The 20,222-nt window shown below is 52.3% G+C and overlaps 1 protein-coding gene across 3 annotated transcripts in view; it reads left to right on the top strand.

Moving 5' to 3' along the window:
* ZBTB7C (zinc finger and BTB domain containing 7C) overlaps positions 1 to 20,222 on the top strand; it is a 351,806-nt gene that overhangs the window by 317,594 nt on the left and 13,990 nt on the right. The window lies entirely within an intron of this gene.

The following is a 20,222-nucleotide window of genomic DNA, read 5'->3' as shown; positions in this document are numbered from 1 at the left end:
GTGAGTTCGAGCCCCGTGTCGGGCTCTGTGCTGACGCTCAGAGCCCGGAGCCTGTTTCAGATTCTGTGTCTCCCTCTCTCTCTGCCCGTCCCCTGTTCATGCTCTGTCTGTGTCTCAAAAATAAATAAACGTTAAAAAAAATTAAAAAAAAATAAAAATGAGGATCCTTTCAAAGCTCAAAACATTTCTTGGACCTCCACCTGGCTGTACCTGCCTCTTATAATTCAGTAATGCTTTTCTGTTGCATTTGTGTTGAATTCCTTACAATCCCATCTGCACGCATTGGAAAACTAACCGTACGTGTGTGCGTGCAAAATCATTTGCTCAGCATACAACGGAGTTGGGGTTTTATGGGGTCTGAAGACCACCCCCCACCCTTGACTCCAGCAGCCTGGGGGGCTTACTCAGGACCCAGGACGATTGGAGGGAGGGACACGGGGTCTCAGGCTGGAGAGGGTAAGAACATGCCTGACAAAGGAGGCGGCCAAGAGCTCCAGGGCAGGAACGCACCAGTTGGCTGGCCCTCTCAGTTGCAGACCATGGTGAATGTTGGGGCGAAGGGGAAAAGGAAGGAGTGACACTCTCCTGGGGGAATATGTAAGCAATCCAACTTTTGCCCAAGCCTACTTTCGTCTGTTTCAGGAAGCCCTCCTCCCTAACCCTTCTCTCTGAGGAGCTTTGCATCTGGGTACCCATTGTTCCTTTCACAATTTCAATAACTGAAGCTTTATAAATCGCCTGTAGCGTCTTCCGAGATGTCCTGCCTCCCTCACTACCTGGAAAATTCCCCGGCTGGACAGGCTGGAGCAGGGTCATACATACTCTACCTCTGTCCAGTCCCACCCCAGCCCCAGCAATCCATGGCCGCTCGGTCACCACCTTTCAAGCTCCTGGGGTTGTACTGGGACGCATTTAGGTCTCTCCTAGCAGCCCCTCTCACTCAGTGGGTTTTGGAGATCCCTGACACTCCTATGCTCATCCTGTAGCACCCACTGTGGTCTGTCTACCCCTGTCCTGAGCCCCCACCCCCAGCACCTCACATCAATCACGGTAACACCCATTTTCCAGTTATACCTCCATGTGCCAAGGGCTTAAGAGACAGGCAAAGAACAGAACATGGAAGGCAGGCACCTAATTCAGGAAGGCTTCCTGGAGGAGGTGACGCCTGGGCAAAGTTTTAAAATTTTTTTTTTCTTTCAACATTTTTATTTATTTTTTTGGGACAGAGAGAGACAGAGCATAAACAGGGGAGGGGCAGAGAGAGAGGGAGACACAGAATCGGAAACAGGCTCCAGGCTCTGAGCCATCAGCCCAGAGCCCGACGCGGGGCTCGAACTCCCGGACCGCGAGATCGTGACCTGGCTGAAGTCGGACGCTTAACCGACTGCGCCACCCAGGCGCCCCCTGGGCAAAGTTTTAAAGGATGAGTGAGAGTCAACCCAATAGAGGTTAAGGAGGGTGAGGAGGTTGACAGGGTGGAGACATGGTGGAAGGAGGCAAAGGGTGACCTCCTCAGTCCCTGCTCCGTCTGCTCCCTACGTTTCCTTTCCTCCAGGGAACTGTAGCGTATTTGTTCGTCCCTCCCCTCCTCTGCTTCCCCCGCTGGCACTGGCTCCCCAGAAAAGCTAAAAATTCATCTCATCTGACCCAAATCAGAGGGTGGATGAGCTGGGGCTTTATTACACACTGGTTAAAATGGGTCTCGTGGGAGAGGATGGGCTCCGTTATAATTGTATCTTTGGTCACCTCCACCCACCCGGCCCCCAAAATGGGGGGGGCCGCGTCTGTTTAGACACCATTTTACAAAAGAGCTTTCTTCCTTCCTTCAACTTTTTTTTTTGATCAGCCTTGGAAAATCAGCCTGTTGTCCTGGGAAAGATGGGTGGCGGGAGGGAATTTGGGGGTGCAGGTCGTGTCCTCCCACAGGCTGCCTTTAGGGAAAAGAGCCTGGGGGGTTTTGGAGATGTGTCTCTGGGGACAGGGCAGGCAGCTCCAACTCTTTGAGGGACTGGGGGAGGGGGGGCGCTGCTTTGAAAGTGGTAGTTCCCTTTACAGTATTTTTCTTTATGAGCCTTAAACTCCAAAACTGTTCTTTGGGCTTAAGCGTACCATCTATTTAGAACTGAGTGTCAGAAATGCTGAATGGAGGCTGTTACTCTGGCTTTGAAAGAAATATTTTTGGAAAGGGTGTGGAGTAAGCAATAAATCACCAGTAGCATTCAGGGTCGTAAGTATGAGACAATAGCCCTTTCCAGCCCCTCTTCTCCCCCCACCTCCCCCTCCCGCCCTCGGGGACACCCTTGGAAGTGGATTGCAGGAGGCTCATCCACGAATGCTGCGGTGTGTGGGTGAGTTGTGGGTCTCGGGTGGCAGGTTTGCAGGTGTTCTGTGAGTTGCTTGCTTACTTAGGTGGGTACCAGTCAAGCAGGAAGCATTCCACACCTGTGTGCTGTGGCCTTCCATCTACTCACTTGCCTTCTCTTCACAAAGAGTAAGCCAGAAAATCGCTGTGGCTCTCTCTGTCTCCAGTCCCCCAACTAGGCATGACGGGAGATCTAAGGGAATTTTTACCCACACACGTTTACTATTTTGTTGGGCAGCCGAGAATAACATACACGGAAAGCTAGGCAAGGGAGTAAATGCGTGAGGGCCAAGGGGTAAGGTCCCGACCCCCAAAGGCGTTGAAAGATATATGCATGAGTTAGCTGTTGCTGCATAACAAAAATGCTGCATAACCCATTTTTAGACGCTTAAAACAACAGCATTTATTATCCTCATGATTTTTATAGTCAGGAATTCAGAAGCTGTTTAGCTGGGGAGTTCTGGGCCAGGGTTTCCCGAGAGGTGGAAGTCAAGATGTTGACTTATTGGAGCTGTAGTCATCTTAGGGCTTGATTGGGACTGAAAGACCTGCTTTGAAGATGCCTCGCTCGCATAGCCGGCAAGTTGGTGCTGGTTGTTGGTAGGACGCCTACCTGTCTGAGGGCCACTAAAGTATCTCCCAACGTGGCAGCTGGTTTCCCCCACAGCAAGAGATCCAAGAGAAAGGAAGGCAAAACTGGCAGTGTCTCTTCTAACCTAGCTTTGGAAGCCGCACACCATCACATCCAGACCAACCCTGATGACAGTGTGGGTGGGGGAGGGGAATTCACTTCCTGAATACCAAGAATCAAGGATCACTGGGGATCGGAGGCTGGCTGCCACACAGGGGAAGGTCACCTTGGGTTAGACATGAAAGAGTGAGATTCAAACAGGGTCTTGAAGAGACTCGGATGACAGGAGAGGTGAGACTAGAGTAGAGATGTGAGCAGGCTGCAGGAACAGGTGCAGAAGCTGCAATGAACATGATGTGTCTGGAGGACAATGCAGAGAATCTAGGTTAGACGACTCTGGGAAACAAGGTCAAGATTGGCCTATAAAGGATCATGATGGGCAGACTGGGATGGTGAGATCCCCCAAAAGGAGTCATTGAAAGTTCTGTATGGAACAGGGACCATGGGAGGCTCAGACTCTTACTATCTGGGTATCTTGAGTGGGTCACTTCAACCCTTTAGAGATCAGTGGCCACATCGGTAAAGTGGACATCATGAATGAGTTTATATGTGTAAAATAGGTGGTTGACAAGAAAGCCGTAGGTTTTGATTATTGAGAGATCACCATTTGCAGCCAGCCCTTCCTAGGAGTCCTGACACTCAGGTGGTGTGAAACACATCAGGGCTCTTCCTCTTCCCTGTGTTGGAATAGCAAACAGCCTCCTGAGGCTGAAACCAGGCGCCTTCCACTACTGAAGAGTCTCCCCCACGGCCTGCCTCTGTAGCCGCAGGAATTATGGTACATGGGTGCTGGACAGAGCATGGACCACCCCTAATGCCCTACAGTCGTATCCTACAAGACTTGAAGGCAGCCAAAGCCTGTCCTCAGCCAATTCTCATCTGATCCACACAACCACCTACGAGATAGACACCCCAGGGTGGTTAACTCCATTTTACAGACAGGAAACTGAGATAGGATAGTTGAAGAGCCCTACAACGAATCAAAAGTGATCAGACATTACAAAAAAAAAAAACCCCACAGATTTGGGAGTTTGTGAAAAAAGGGAGAGACTCCAGATCACTCAATATTGTTAATAGGAATGGCTTTAAAAGTCAAATATCATCTCTATCAACAGTGTGTGTAGGGAAATATATCTGTCTTCCACCCCACAGGAGGATCTCCAACCCCCTCTTGGAAAGAACCAGTAGCCAGTTTTTAGAGGGTGTCTTTCCAAAGATAGCCAGGCATCTGCGAACAGATATGTGGATGTGGTCATCCTTTGCCTTCCAAACATGGTAACAAACCACGTGCTCTGTAGTATGCTTTGCAATTAAATCTGAGAGACGGTTCTCTATATTGCCGCACACAGACATGCCTCATTCGTTTCAAGGGCTGCGTAAAACTCCACCATGTGTCTAGCCAGCCCCCCATTGCTGAACATATTTTTCGCTTCTAGTCTTTGCTTTCAGAATCAGTGCTGCAGGGATGATCCTTGTACATAAGTTGGACACATGTGATAATAGAACTGTAAGATGGGGGCACCTGGATGGCTCAGTTGAGCGTCTGACTCTTGATTTCAGCTCAGGTCATGTCCTCACGGTCATGAGATGGAGCCCTGTGTTGGGCTCCGTGCTGGGCATGGAACCTGCTTAAGATTCTCTCTCTCCTTCTCCCTTTTCCCCTCTCCCTCTCACACTTTCTCTCTCTCCGCCCCCCCCCAAAATATATATATTTATTTTTATTTTTATTTTTATTTTTATATGTATGATGAATATCTATAAGGGAAATTTCTCGATCATCAGAATTTTTTATTTTTGCCCATCTGACAAAAAAAAATTAAAATCTCTTTATATTTCATCTTTATGTATTTAATGCTGAATGATATTGAGCACTTTTCACATATTTAAAAACTGCATTTCCTTTCCTGTGATCTTCCTATTCATGTTTTTTTTTTTTTTTGCCAAATTCTCTAGCAAGCTATAGAAAGCTTTTGCCGATTTAATATACTCTCTCTTATAAAGGAAATTAGCCCTTCATCATGTTTTGCAAATATTTTTCCCAGTTTGTGCTTTGATTTTGTTATGGGATTCTTTTTTCTCTTGTAAGTTTTTATTTATTTATTTTGAGAGAGAGAGAGAGAGAGAGAGAGAGAGAGAACACGAGCAGGGGAGGGGCAGAGGGACGGAGGGAGAGAGAGAGAAAGAGAATCCCAAGCAGGCTCCGTGCTGCCAGCTCAGAGTCTGATGGGGGGGCTCAAACCCACAAACCATCAGATCATGGCCTGAGCTGAGCTCAAGAGTCAGACGCTTAACTGAGCCATCAGGCACCCCTATTTTGTTATGGGATTCTTGATGTGCCCCAAATTTTAAGTCATTATTTCATCAAATTTACCAATCTGTTGTGGCTTCTGGAGTTTCTGTGTTACTTAGACAGGCATTTCCTTTTGAGATTATAAACTCATCCTCCAATAGTTCCTTTTCATTGTTTTTTTTTTAAATTTTTTTTTTTTTTTTTAATTTTTGGGACAGAGAGAGACAGAGCATGAACGGGGGAGGGGCAGAGAGAGAGGGAGACACAGAATCGGAAACAGGCTCCAGGCTCCGAGCCATCAGCCCAGAGCCCGATGCGGGGCTCGAACTCACGGACCGCGAGATCGTGACCTGGCTGAAGTCGGACGCTTAACCGACTGCGCCACCCAGGCGCCCCTTTTTTTAAACTTTTAAGTTGTTGCTGTACCTGTCATTTATCTTGGCATTAGGAGTGAGGAAGAGATCCAAGTTTTGTTTTGTTTTGTTTCCCATATGATTTGGCCAAGTTGTCCCAATCCCTTTTATTGAAAATTTCATCTTAAAATAGACATTGAGCTGCCCCCTTTATTGTATGCTTAATTTATATAGATATGAATTTATATGAGTCTATTTATGGACTGTCTATGACTTTCTATTGATCTGTCTCACTGTTCAGGATCCAGTACCAAATATTTTATTTTTATGGCTTTATCATGTGTTTTCCTATCTGGCAAGGTTGGTCTCTCCACTCCCGCTACTCATCCTTTTCAAAACGCTCTCAGCTATTCTTTTTTTTTTTTTTTTTTTTTTTTTTTTTTTAATTTTTTTTTTTCAACGTTTATTTATTTTTGGGACAGAGACAGAGCATGAATGGGGGAGGGGCAGAGAGAGAGGGAGACACAGAATCGGAAACAGGCTCCAGGCTCTGAGCCGTCAGCCCAGAGCCCGACGCGGGGCTCGAACTCACGGACCGCGAGATCGTGACCTGGCTGAAGCCGGACGCTTAACCGACTGCGCCACCCAGGCGCCCCTCTCAGCTATTCTTAAATGCTCATTTTTCTGCATGAACGTTAGAGTCAGCTTATCTCATTTCAATCGAAATTCTTGTTGATATTTTTATTGGGATCGTATTGCATTTATTGAACAATTTAGGGGGCAGTGGCATGACTCCAACATCGTGGCTCCCTAGCCAAGAGCAGCGTATATCTTTCCACTTAAGTACTTCTAAAAAGCGCTTCGGTCATGGTTTTAAACTTTCTTTCTATGGATCTTGCACATTTCTTATGAGCTTATTCCTAGGTGTTACATCTACTTTTGTTGCCAAGTAAATGGGCTCCTCTAACATATTTTTGAACTTGTCCATTGTTTATATAGGAAAGTATCCAATCGTATCCTCTGCAAATAATGGGGTTTTTTGCCAGCTCTCTTCTAACTTTTTAACCTTATAATTCTTATTCAATATGTTTGATCTTGAGACTTCAAAGGGGGACCAGACTTCCTTAGGTACAAGGAAATCACTGAGCCCTTTGCAGCTCATCAGTAGGTCAGCCAGGCTTCTTTGGGCTGGGGGCTGCTTGGTGGGGGGTTGGGGGGATGCGGTGAGGATTCTTGTGCCTTGAGAATATTTTCAGTGCCATTTGTGATATTCTGGAGATCAAAACTCTCAGTGCAGATGGAGAACGAGTGTTGGTGGGTGCCGCAGGGCAGGGTGAGTGTTGGGCTTGGGGCAGTTACTCTGGAAGGCTCTGGCAGGGGAGGCACCTCCCCAGAGGCTGTGAAAGACCCCAGTCCTTAGTGCCGGGCTCCTGTGGCTGAGGACGAACATGGCGGAGGGGAGAAAGCCTCATGTTCCTTCAGATTTGCGTTGGGGAAACCAAACGTATGGGGAAGGCTGGACTCCCAGGGCGGTGCTCACAGCCTCACACCATTATGTAGTCTCTCCGTCACAACAGCCTGGCACTGGGCTCCTGCCCAGACAGCTGTGTGGCCTGGACAGCCACCTATCACTTATTGGCCTCACATTCCTGATCGTAGGACCCAGACCACACTGGATTCCTTCTTGGTTCCTGTTTCTGTCTGATATTTTGCTGTGGGTTAGTCTCACTGCTCGGTAAGACCAGAAGTCCCTCAAAAGTAGGTGAGGTCTTGCTTAAAACCCCACGCTGTGTGAAGCCCAGGTCAAGCACACGGTGAGTCATCGGTGACCTTTGTGGCTTGATTAACTGATGTTCCACTAGGAAACCACTCATGACAAATGATTTCCACTCACCTCCTAATTGTCCTTGCTTTGGAAAGGGCTCCTGGAACCGAACAGCCATCAGCTTCTGCAGCGGGCAAGGAAGCACATTCTAGTAGAGGAGAGACTAGGCTGGAGAATAAATAGGAAAAGGAAAGGCTTGGACTTTCCCAGTGCAATAAAAGTTCCGTATAATAACATTATATGTAACTGTGCAATTAAGCCTGAAAATTGCAAGCTTCCAGTTTGTTTTTCCCAGCCAAACACCAGGCGGTTCTGGTGGTGGATGCCGTCTGCATAGAAGAAAGGAGCGAGACCCGAGGCAAATCTGAGGTTTCACTTCCTTTGGAAAACAGAGGCAGGGCTGGGATCCTTGAGGCCAGCCAGCTGGGCGGCTGATCTGGGCCCCGTCTGCACATTGAAGCGGACGACGGCAGGGAGGCAGAAGGCATAACTAGGACGTCTTCCACCTGGGCCGAGGCCTGGCAGTGTGATTCTGCCCTCCTGCCTCCCACAGCCCCCACCTCCGCTGGAGCCTCTCCCCACCCAGGCTCACCCGAGGTCTGGAGCACAGAGAAGGGCAGGCGCGTGCCTGTGAGTGACGGGAGCTGCTTCAGGGCTCAGAACATACGTTCTCCTAGCTGACTTCCGGCTGCCCTGTCCGCTCTGGGACTGCCCGTCGCTGACACCAACCTCAAATGCGGTGGCGGGCAGGTTCCTCTCCCTTCCAGAACCTTCTCTGACTTCCGCCCCATGGCCTCTTACACAGTCCAAACGTTTGTGAGGCCTCGCCTCCCTGCCCCGCCACCGCCTCCGTCCCCCCAAGACCCCCGAAGAGTGAGCAGCCGCCACGGAACCCAGCGCCCCGCTGCCCGTCGCTCCTGCCTTGATAAGCTCCAGCTTCGGTGCCCTCGCATGCCACACACTCTTCTCTCTGCCAGAATGTTCTGCTTTCCCTGCCCCACACCCCGGCTGCCCGGGGCCTCGGAGCTCAGCGCCCCCACTTTGTTGCTGGAGTACCCTCCCTGACCCCAGCCCCCAGGGGACCTGTCCACACCTCCGGGCTAGCACTCGGCACTGTCCGGTGTTCAGTATTAGCGTTAAGTCTGTACTGTGAGTTCTTACTGCCAGGAAATCCAGCCTTCTCTCTCTGCCCTCGGCAGAACGGGCAAACTCCACCAGCTGCGAGGCAGCCTTGCAGCCTGCTCAAGACACGTGGGGCTCAGCCGCCTGGGTTCACATCCCAGCTCTACCTCAGTCTCCCCGTTTGAAAAATTGGGTAAACGATGATGGCACCAGCTCCCTCGTGGGGCTTTTGAGAGGATTAAATGAGAGAATCGTATAAAACATTTAGGACAGCGACTGGCGCCGAATGGGCACTCTGTACATCTCAGTTACGGGTTTGATTCCCTTGATGTCAGTTGGAGGAAGCTCCGAATTAACCCCTTGTCTCCCGTAGACTGCTTCTCTGTCAAATCTGCCTCCCTGTCTGTGCCCCGGCGTCCTCCCACAGGGCCCGAGGGGTTGTTGGTAATGAATTAGTGAACATTCTGGAGAAGCAGCTTCCATTCTCTGCCCCGGCCACTGCACAGCTCCGGAACCATCGTTGGCCACCTGTCTGACAGTCAGGAAGATAAATACAGTCAGTCTCCTCGCCCTCCCTTAGGGGGAGGGGGAGGGAACACAGCAGGCACTTTTTACCAACCTGTAGAGTCTCCCCTCACTCTGGGCAGAGGGGGAAGGTGGACAGAATCCAGAAACAGTTGGGCGCAGCAGCCCCAAGATGGCAGAAGTTGAGCTGTCCATAACCTTGGGGTCCAAAGGTCAACCCTGGAGCCGAAATATTTAAGTGGGTGAGCTGGAAGACAGCATAGAACCATCAAGTCTGAGGGCAGCAGCCTCCTGGGCTTCCGTTAAAGAAGAAGCTGACGCTCAGAGAGGGAACTTGGCTGGTCCAAGGTCACCTGTAACTCAGCGGCAGAGCAGAGACCAATGGTAAGCGAAGGCTTTAACTGGACTCCCTCCCCAAAAGGGGCCAGCCCCGCCCTGCAGACGTCACACCTCCACACGGCTCAGCCCTAACTCCTCATGCTCTTTCGAAAGACTGACTTTGGCCTTTCTCTACCCCAGCTATGTCCCTCTCGCCTGCCTCCAGCTTTCCTTCTTTCCCGCTCTAAGTCCCCTGACTCAGAGGCAACGGCGCAGCACGGGGGGGCCCTTGGCACGTGGGTCAGGATGATGTACAGGCAGAGCACACTCAGAGGCCGGCCACCTCGGCGGCCACCTTGGTGCCTTCTAGAAGAGACACTGAAACATCCCCAGGAAGGGTCGAAATCGGGGCTCAACCCAAGAATCCACGCACGCACAGCCCCTTAAATAACTAGCAACATCTAAATCATTCCCACCCCACCCCCCACCCCCTCAGGAGACGGCCTCTTTGGACAGAAATGCTAAAGACAAGAGCGCTCCCAGTGTGCTCGTGTGTCCACCCCCCCCCCATGTGTTTGTCCCCTGCTGATGCCGGTTTCAGAGAGCCAAGCAGACCAACCAGCATACCTGAAAAGGCAGCCAGAGGCAGCTGAGACTCTGAAACTCCCTGACATAGGGCCTGGAGCTGTTTAGGGGGGGACGAGTGATTTATTTTATTATCTAGATTTTCAGTAGTTTAATAAGGTTTAATAAGCCTCCCAAGGAGTTTTCTGGCTCAGGAAATCGCCTGTAATAAACACAAGTAGTAAATCCCTTCTTTTGAACATAAAGAGGTGTGCAATTTTTCTTAGAGGAAGACGAAGGTTTTCCTGGCCCCCCTTCGCCTCACCCTCTAGTAAATAAAGGATGAATAAATAATTAAAGAACAGCAGCTTGAAGGGGCACCACTTTATTTGTCCAACCCAGACTCCCCCGGGCCAGCCAGCCAGTGCTCCGGCCGTCAGCAGGGGACCCTCCTGCTCTCCCGACCCTCAGCCCCCCCAGCCTGCCTCTCTCACTGTGTTCCTGAGGCCACACGGCCCCTTAGAGAACCCGCTCTTTCGATCTTGTCAGCAAGGTTACTGCAGAGCAGTAGAAGTGGCCTTGGGGGGGGGGGGGGGCGGAAATATGTGAGTTCTTCAACAGTCTTGTAACCACATTGCTTTATGACCTGGACCTCGGTTTACTTCTGTCTCTGTATCCGTCAAATGGGTACAGCACCAAGGAGGTGAATGTACTTTGCAAAGTAAAAGGCCCCTCGGGCGGGGGGCTGTGGGCTGTGGCCCCTGCAGACCCAGATGCTCGCAGGCTGCTGCTGTGAAGAAGAGGGGGTTCCTCCAGGGAGTAACTGGACAGCTCTGACACTCATTCACCCCTGTCCCCCCTCCATCACCGAAGTCCAGTGCAGAGCCGCCCCTCGTTCCTCCTTGCCCATCTCTCAAGCCACCCTCCTGGGTACCCCTCAAGTCTGTCGCTAGAGTATGCTTCACGTCTATAAGAATTTAAGGGACGAGAAGCCCACCCTGGCTTTTGCCCCTACTCCAGCTCCTACGAGGGCTCCTAGACCTCGTTCTGATCAAACCAACGTAGGGGGCGGGGGGAGACGGCGGTGGTGAGGGGGGGTCGTTGGCAAGGGATACAGCCTGATACAGTGGATGGAGTCTGGGCTAGGAGGCAAGAGGTCTGGGGTCTCTGTCACTCACCTTGCTCTGTGATGTCGGGCAAGTGTGTTCACCAGCATGAGCTGGGGTTTCTCATTAGCAAAATGGGCCGAGTAATTCCTTCTGTACCAAGGATCCTAGGGAAACGGATTCAGAAAAGCAGATGTGGACAAGCCTCTCAGAATATAGAACTCAACAGGCCTGAAGCTTTGTTAACTCGGGGGCCTCAGCAGAGAACTGTGAAACAGGGCAGGTGGGGCCGGCTTCTCCTCCTGGGGTGCTCCGGCAGGCTGGAAGTTGAAGTAACCCTTCCCAGCCTCCCAGCCCACATGTCTGGCCCCAGCTTCTGGGGCAGCCGAGGCGCCGGGGCATCCCGGGGCCATGGGGTGTGGCTGCCCCCGCTCAGGGGACCTGCCAAGGGCTGGGTGGGGCGCGCCCAGCAGAGGTCTGCAGGGCTGGCCAGCTGCTTGGGCCAGGCCTCCCTGTGCCTCTTTTGCCCTGGCCCACCGGCCCCTTGCAGAATTCAGTGCCTACACAGACCACAGGGAGTAAGAACCTGCTCGCAGGATGCAGGTGTCCACTGCCCAGCCTCATTCCCAGGTCTGGAAGAAAAAGCCACATCCCTCCTCTGCCCCTGTACAGCCCCCTCGCCCTCACCGCAGCCACCAATTCTGCCAGGTGGCTTTGAAGCTCCATGCCCAGGCAGGGGAGGAGCTGGGACTGGAGACCAGTGGGGCCACTCCCGGGGCAGCGGCAGTCTGCCACTGCTGGGGCCAGCCTGCCCTGGGGGGTTGGCAGATGGAAGCATCATCCTGAGCCCCAGATTTGCTGAACCGAGCTTTGTGACTTAGGGCAGGTCACATAGCCTCTCTGATCCCCATCAAATGGGGATCATAATAAGGATGAAATGAATGAGTGTACGTGCCTTACGAATGACAGGGCTCTGATCAAATGTTAGATGTCCCCAAGGCAGAGGGTTCGAGCCACCCCACTGCCGTTTGTGACTTCAGGTCTGTCCCCACTCTGTATTTGAACTGATCTCATTCATTCAGCATCTACTATGTTCCCGTTTGATGGCATCCTGGGAATGATACAGACATATGAGGATCAGACCCTGCCTGGAGCAGGTGAGATCTAGGCAGTTACTTCCCTCCAAACCGAGGGCGGCAGGAGTGTGTAATCTGCCTTCCACGCACCTCACGTTCCTAGTAAAACTAGTCCGAGAACGTGGGTCCCCGACTAGCTGGGCAACTCTGCACCTCGCAGGGGGCACTGTAGCCTTTCAGGGGAGTAGAGGCTGGGGCATCAGAACACCCTGATGCTAGTTCTGACCCTGGCACTAATTTGCTGTGCGACCTTGGGCAAGGCTCCTGTTTGTGCCTCATTTTTCTCATCTGTAACATGGGCATATTTATGTCAGCCTTGCCTACCTGATGGCTTAGAAGTATGAGACAGGAGGCATGGAAGGACCTCGGAAGGTGATGATGCCCTCCGCATGCCAGGGGTGGCCCTGGGAGCACGTAAGTGTCCTTCTCGGGATATCTTTAGGAGAAGTGCTTAAATAGCGTGGACTTCTAGGAAACTATGCAGAAGGCAAAGTAGTTCCCAGTATGGTCCTACTTCCCTTTGCCAAGACATCAGTGCGAGGTCCGTGTCCTTCCTGGACTTCGTAATTGCTGACACGTAATTGTTGAGCCCCTACTATGTACCAGGAGGCCCTTTATGTGCCTCAACCTCATTTGACCCATAGGATGAGTCTGTGAGGTAGACTGGACTATCATCCCCATCGTACAGATGAGGAAACTGAGCCTTGGAAGCCTCTGGAGCCTTCCTGTCCATACCTTTCATTTGTACTTGATACCGAGACTCCTGATATGCATGCAGCCTTCCCCCCACCCGCCCCCATGTACACATCCCTCACCCCGGGCTCCGAGAAATCTCTAAAGTGAGAGACAACCGTTGGGGAGAAGGGTTCAAATCCCAAGCTGGACTTTGTGGGAGGCAGTGTGTAAAGGGGAATGGAGAGGAGTGTTGGCACCGGAGGCAGCTGGGCTCCAATCCCACGTCACATTTGCTGGCTTGTGGCATTGGCAGGCCACTGACCCCCTCCATGCCTGTTTCTTCCTCTCTTAATTGGAGCTGATGATATGAAATATGTACCTCTCAGAACTGTGTCAGTTGAGGAAGGATTAGAAGTGTGATGGGCGACATGTTACAAGCAGTCCATAAAGGGTCGTTGGGATCGATCATTAGCTCGAATGCTAGCTGGCGTGCTTGACTGATTGGGTTATTAGAAGAGGACACAGAATAACACAAAAATGCAAGCGCCTTCCAATCGCCCTACCCCCACCACTTCTTGGTTTCTCTTGGAGGAGCACCTCCTCCCCTCTTTAGAGGGCATGACCGCCTCTCCTGGTGGGGGTGGTGGGGGGGAGCAGGTGCGTACCTGGGGTGGGTAATGTTCTCATTCTGCAGTTGAACAAACAGAAGCCCAGAGGTGAGAAATGCTGCTTTGGTCAGACAGGGCTACTCAGACATACCTGAGCTCTAGAGCCTTTCCCCGAGGGCAGAGGCCCAGGGGAGGTCCTCTGGGATAATGACCGCACTGGAGAAGGTTCCACCCACCCTGCATTCTTCCTCTTTCACCTCCTCCCTCCATCTCCAAGCCCCTCTTCCCCTCTCTCCCGCCCTTTTCTTTCTGGCCTGTGTGTGTGTGTGTGTGTGTAATTGTCTTTCCTGAGTGTGTTATTCTTGGAGACAGGACTGCCCTGTCTCCGGCAATGGGAGGAAGAGGCTGGAGGGCCTGGGCGGGAAGGTGGGGGTGTGGCGTGGCCTTCCCTTGGGGACCGTGCTGTCTGCAGGCCCTCCAGGGCATGGGAATCTTAGGGTCACCAGGGAAGCTCCCAGGGTGCACGGAGGGGGCACTTTTTCCCAAAGAGACAATGAAACAGCAAGTGGCAGACCTGCCTCCTGCCTGGAAAAACAGCCCCCAAGACAGGATTACATCCGCCCCTCCAGGAGTATGATGGGACGAAGGCTCAGAACCCAGGCGCGGCGAGAAGTCGCTGTTGGGCAGGCCGGCCTTCGTGCCCAGGGTCACCCGGGCCTGTTACTGCCTCCTCATTTCTCCATTCTGCACCTGTAGCTTCTCAAAGTCATGACAGCACTTATCAGGTTTTCCATGACTCGTCGAGGACGAGATGAAAAGGCAGAAGCCCAGAGAGGCAGAGGGGCCTCCCAAAGTCACACAGCGATGGGTTCCTGATTTCTAGTCCCAGCAGACATGCTCCAAGAGCACACGAGATGGGACATTTAGCATAGGGACGGCCACTCTGCTCTCCTCGGTGGGCTCCAATGAGACACTGACCACCGACCCACAGTTCCATGGGTCGCATCTCCTCTGTTTTAAAAGGTTGGGGGAAAGCTTAAAGAATTGTAAGAATTTTCTCTAGAAAACGTTGAAAACATTTTTCGTCTTTAGAGGAATAAGCCCTTAGCAAGCAAGAAAACTTGGCTCTCCGTAAAGAACCGACTTCTTGGGGTTTTACTGATTTGGACATTTTACTTAGCAGTCGAAGTTTCATTTACAAACCATCGTCTGAGATGAGAAGGTGTTTCTAAGCGCGAGGACCCTGCTGCCCATATGGTGCTTGGTGGGAATTTGGAAAAGGTGCCATTTCCTCAATATGTCTACTTGCATCTATCGAAATCATCTCGTAATACGCTGGTTTTGTTAGACTGGAGCATCTTAACTGCCATCTGCCGGACAATTGTCATGCTAACGATCACACATCTACAATGCGCGTGAAGTCAGTGGGGGGGGGGCCCCTGTGTGGTGACCTGTTGCCACGTAACAAGTCACCCTAGAATTTAGAAATTTCAAATGAGAGTAAACGTTTGCTGTCTCACAGTCAGGATCTCGGGAGCACCTCTGCTAAAGGACACTGGTTCCGTATCTTTCAGGGAGTTGTATCTCCCTGGATGATAGGATGTCAGTGTGGCTGCCGTCATCCGAAGGCTTGACTGGGGCTGAGTGACCCGCTCTCGCCGTGGCTCATTCACCCAGCTGGTGAGCTGGGGCTGGCTGCTGGCAGGAAGCCACAGTCTTGCCACGTGTACCTCCCCATAGGGCTGCTTGTGTGTCCCCATCACACGGCAGCTGGCTTCCCCCCGCCCACCCGCCCAGGATGTCTTTCACGACCACACCATCAGGTCCAGAAATCTCATCAGTTACACAGGTCAGCCGTATTCACGTGGAAGGGGGCCACACGAGGGCATGGATCCTTGCGACCAGGAGGCAAGAATCATGGGGTGGGGGGACATCTTCGAGTCTTCCCTTAGAGGGGGTACCACTGTGTCGTGAACCACCTGCACCGTGGTAATTTCAGCGCTCGGAGCCCCTGCCCTAGACCTTCACCAGCTGTGTGCCAGGACTGTGCCGAGCATTGTAATGGCAGCCCACCCTCCAGCAGCTCACAATCTAGCAGAAATGGCAAGACGCATAACATAAGTTATAGCACAAGCAGCGTGAAATAAACGGTAGGAAGCATCAGGGGTTCGGGAGATCTAAAGGCGGGAGAGGCCCGGCATCTGAACTGAGGGACGGGGGAAGTCTTGAAGTGTGGGTGGGATGCGGCCCCCTAGAGGTGAAGGATGTCGGAGACGCAAGATGTTGGGTGTTCTCCAGCCAGGAGCTCAGTGTGAGCAAAGCCATGGGGGCTGCAAAGCAGGATTCGTGTTGGGGGATTAGAGGGAAGGGGGTACCGGGGAATGACGTGGGGCACACTGAGAACAGCGCTGTGGGCAGTCAGCATATCCAGGTAGGCGGTGCTCAGAAGACAGGATGGGAAGGCCTGATGGGGCCTCAGCTCCATCACCTCCCCTCGCCCTCTCCCTGTCCCCTGGCGGAGCTTTGCCAGAACCACCAGGGGAGGCTGCCCGGGGAGCAAGTAGGCGAGCCACTGAACCCACTCTGAGAAAAGCCACGACCTGAGGCTTGCTTGGGAAGTCTTCCTGACGCTGCAGTTCCTGAGGCTGGCCAGGCTTTCACCTGCCTGCTGCCCCTGCCTGCTCGCCCCCCATGGAGAGGCAGGGCCGCTCTCTCCTGCTGACCCAAATCCTTCCCACCCTCCTCCCCAAAGGCACCCCTGAGCATCTCTGGATGCCCGGAGTCTGGGCCACTCAGGCCACAGCAAGGACTGCTGGCCATTCTTGGTTGCCTTTGTGAAGCAGAGGCAGGAGGTAGATTGGTTGTGGCCAAGAGCATGGCCCGAGAAGCCAGACTTCAGACTCAGATCTTTACGCCGTTACTTCGTCTCTGTGATTTATCCTTTTGTGCCTTCTTTACCTCCTCTGTGAGATAGAAATAGTGATAATAATAGGAGCTATACCCCAGTGATCGTGAAGATGAGCAGGCCTGAGGGCAGATGATGACTCTGATCCCTCATCTGGGAACCCCATTGTTTAGGGCGGGCACTTGGCCTGCAGAGAGAAGGTGTTGGCCAAGGTTGGCCCGGCCCTAAGTCCTCCCAGTCTGCCCTATGAGGTCTGAGTGTCTGAAGCAGAAGGCTGGGGCCAGGGGGATGGGGACCAGTGTCCTCAGGTCCCCTTACTCACTGCACGGGAGGTCATGTTGCACCTGGCTGCAACAAAGCATCCTTCCGGGGACCGTAATAGAAATGGCAGCCCCAAAGAAGCACCTAGCCTCAACGCTTGCCCTGGCTTCTCAAGCTTTCCCTCTGGCTCCCACCATTACAACAGGGAGGCCTGGGGTGTAAGGGAAGGAAGGAGGGAGCCTCAGAACACTCTCTGCAGCACAGATAGCTGAGGCCTGCAGCGTGGGGATGCCCTCCCTGGTCAGAGAGGAAGAGGGGAGTCCTACACAGGACCGCCGAGGGATCTGAGCCCCCCAAAGGGATGCAGCAGTGAAATGGTTTTTCAGTGGACAAGAACCACGTTAAATGGGGCCATTCAGAGCAGAACTTGGCCCCCCAGACCTAGAGCGCCTTGATGGGTCTGCCCACTTTGCACTTACTGTTCCCACTGTTCCCTACAGCATCCTATGACTGGATCCTTCTTGCCATCCAGGCCTCAGCTCAAATGACACCGCCCAAGGAGACCTTCTCTGACCACTCTGACTAAAGTAGCCTCCCTCTTCCCACCACCTCACCCACTACTATAGACAGATGATAAGAGTCGTTCACTAGGGTATAAGGAGATCTATTTATTGGTTTAAGTTATTTCCTACCATTTGACTCTTTCAATTAAGCTTTCTCTTTTTGACATAACTTGTCGACTCACGCGTAGTTTTTTTTAAAATAGAAATCTAGCTTATTTTAAAGTTTATTTATTTGTGAGAGAGAGAGATAAGCACGAGCAGGGGAGGGGCAGAGAGCGAGGGAGACACAGAATCCGAAGCAGGCTCCAGGCTCCGAGCCGTCAGCACAGAGCCCGACGCGGGGCTCGAACTCACGAGCCGCGAGATCATGACCTGAGCCCAAGTCGGGTGCTTAACCAACTGAGCCCACCCAGGCGCCCCAATTCACATGTAGTTTTAAGAAATAATCCAGACATCCCATGTACACTTTACCCAGTTTGCCCTGACGGTAGCATCTTTCAAAATCCCCGTAAAACATCAACCGAGATATTGACCTCCATACACTCAAGATACAGAATGGTCCCTTGGGGCGCCTGAGTGGCACAGTCGGTTAAGCGTCCGACTTCAGCCAGGTCACGATCTCGCGATCCGTGAGTTCGAGCCCCGCGTTGGGCTCTGGGCTGATGGCTCAGAGCCTGGAGCCTGTTTCCGATCTGTGTCTCCCTCTCTCTCTGCCCCTCCCCCGTTCATGCTCTGTCTCTCTCTGTCCCAAAAATAAATAAAAACGTTGAAAAAAATTAAAAAAAAAAAACAGTGCCTGATCAAGGCTCAACAGTGCCTGATCAAGAGCGCTGCGTCGTATGGCGGTTACACATCTCGTTTTGTAAGAAACCACGAGGCTGTTTCCAGGGAGGCTCTACCGTTCTCTATGTCCACCAGCAATGGATGAGTGATCCAGTTTTCCCCACTTGCTCGCCAGCATTCGGTGTTGTCTCTCTTTTTGTCTTAGCCATTCTGATGGGTGGGTGGGGAGCCCCCGTTTCTCTTTGGTGAATCTTGATATTCCTTTATCACAGTTATGTCTCTGTAAGCTCTGTTAGAGCAGGGACCTTCTTGGTCTGCTTGCCGTGCATCCCCAGAGGTCAGGGCGGTGCCTGGCACAGGGAGAGACCCAGTGACTATTTAGGGGATGAATGCGTGGCCTGTGGGGGTCCCTGGCCCTTTTGAAGATGAGGAGGCAGGGCAGCAGCAAGGCCTTCACTCTGGGAAACCTCCTGAGCACCTGCACTCCCCGCCAGGTCCCTGGGGTCTCCAGTCCCCACCCGGGGCACATATCGTGTGAGTGGCCCTTCTCACTCCTCCCCTCCCATGGCACCTGCCTTCCCAAAGTGGAAACGTCCAGAAGATAAATGTGTGGGAATCCCCAAAGCTCTTCCCACTGGGGCATGAGGCTTTCAGGTTTTGTTTTCATTTTTGTTTGCTTTTCACTGTCATCGCACCAGGGTAAGGACCAGGCTTTTGCTAGGATTTACGCATGGGCCACAATCAAGCTTTGCCCTAAGCAGAGGGGGTCCTCGATGCCATGGCACAAAAACTGAAGCGGCTTTTTGTCCAGGTTGAATCTGTGGACTTGGGCGATGAGTCTGGCTCCCTGAAGGGAGGTGATGTCCTCTGGTGTCCTCTGTCCTGCCCTTTTGCCTCCCAGTGGCTGTCACTGGCCACACTTCATCCTAAGGGGTCTCAGAAGAGGCTTCTCCCTGCAGGCGATGCGTTTCCCTGAGGGTAACAGAATACAGACACGATAAGTTAACTAACAGTGTACTCGAATTTAATACTGAATTTAAAGGTTTACTGACATGTGAAACAGCTCGCCGATGTACATATATAGCAGGTCAGTATTCAAAAGGAGAAAAAAAAGATCAAGATTTGCAAATGAATAGAAATGCCATCAACTAGAACGAAGCCGGAAGTAAGGTCAGAAGGCAAGACATATGCCTTTAGGCCCCCATTCCTGTGCCGAAAATGGGCCACAAAATTTGGTTGTTAAGATTCCTAAAAGCTGTTATCGGTTTGCTCGGGCCGCGGTAAGCAAGAGCCACAGACTCGGGGGCTTAAACAGCAGAAACCGATTTTCTCACAGTTCTGGAAGTTGGAAGTTCAGGGTCACGGTGTCAGGCCGGTTTGGTTTCTTCTGAGGCCTCTCCCCTTCGCTTATCTGCTCCCTGTGTCTTCACGGGCTCTGCCCTCTGAGTGTTGTGTCCTCCTCCCGTCTTATACGGATACCAGTCATGCTAGATTAGGGCTGACTCACGTGACCTCATTTGATCTTCAGTCACCTCTTTAAAAGTCTTCCCTCCGAAGGGAGTCACATTCTGAGATCCTGAGGCTTAGAAGGGAGTCACATTCTGAGATCCTGAGGCTTAAGGTTCCAGCATACGAGTTGGGGCAGGCAGAGGGGGGACCACAGCGCCGCTCAGAACAGTAGCCAATGGTAGCCACATAGTCATCCATTACCCGAGTCAGAGGCTTTGTGGAAAACGAAACAAAACAACAGAGCATGTACCCAGCAGGAGCCCTGAGTGGCGACAGAACATTCCCTTGCTTGGCCCTTGACTGAGGGCCACTCCTGTAGTGCCCAGAGCAGGAAGCGAATTCAGTGGAACCGTGCCCAGGAGAAGCTTCCACAGCCTTGGCTAAATGGCGTATACTACCTGCCCATTGAGAAGCCTCAGGCCAAGGGCCTTGGGGGCGCCGGGAGAGGGCCCCGGGGGTACAGTGAAAAGCCCGCCTTGCGCGCTGGGCTCTGAATCGCAGGTGGGGTTTGGCCAGGCCGAGAGGGAGGAGGGTCGGCTTTCTGGTGGAGCGGGAAGCCTTAAGCAAAGGCAGGGGTGCCGTGGCCAGCGCGCCCACCAGCCCGGCGGCCCCCCTCACCGGCCCCA

Source organism: Prionailurus bengalensis, chromosome D3, assembly GCF_016509475.1.
Source record: "Prionailurus bengalensis isolate Pbe53 chromosome D3, Fcat_Pben_1.1_paternal_pri, whole genome shotgun sequence".
Lineage (NCBI taxonomy): Eukaryota > Metazoa > Chordata > Mammalia > Carnivora > Felidae > Prionailurus > Prionailurus bengalensis.
The sequence above is the reverse complement of the archived record's forward strand: the minus strand, read 5'-3'. Positions and strand labels throughout refer to the sequence as shown.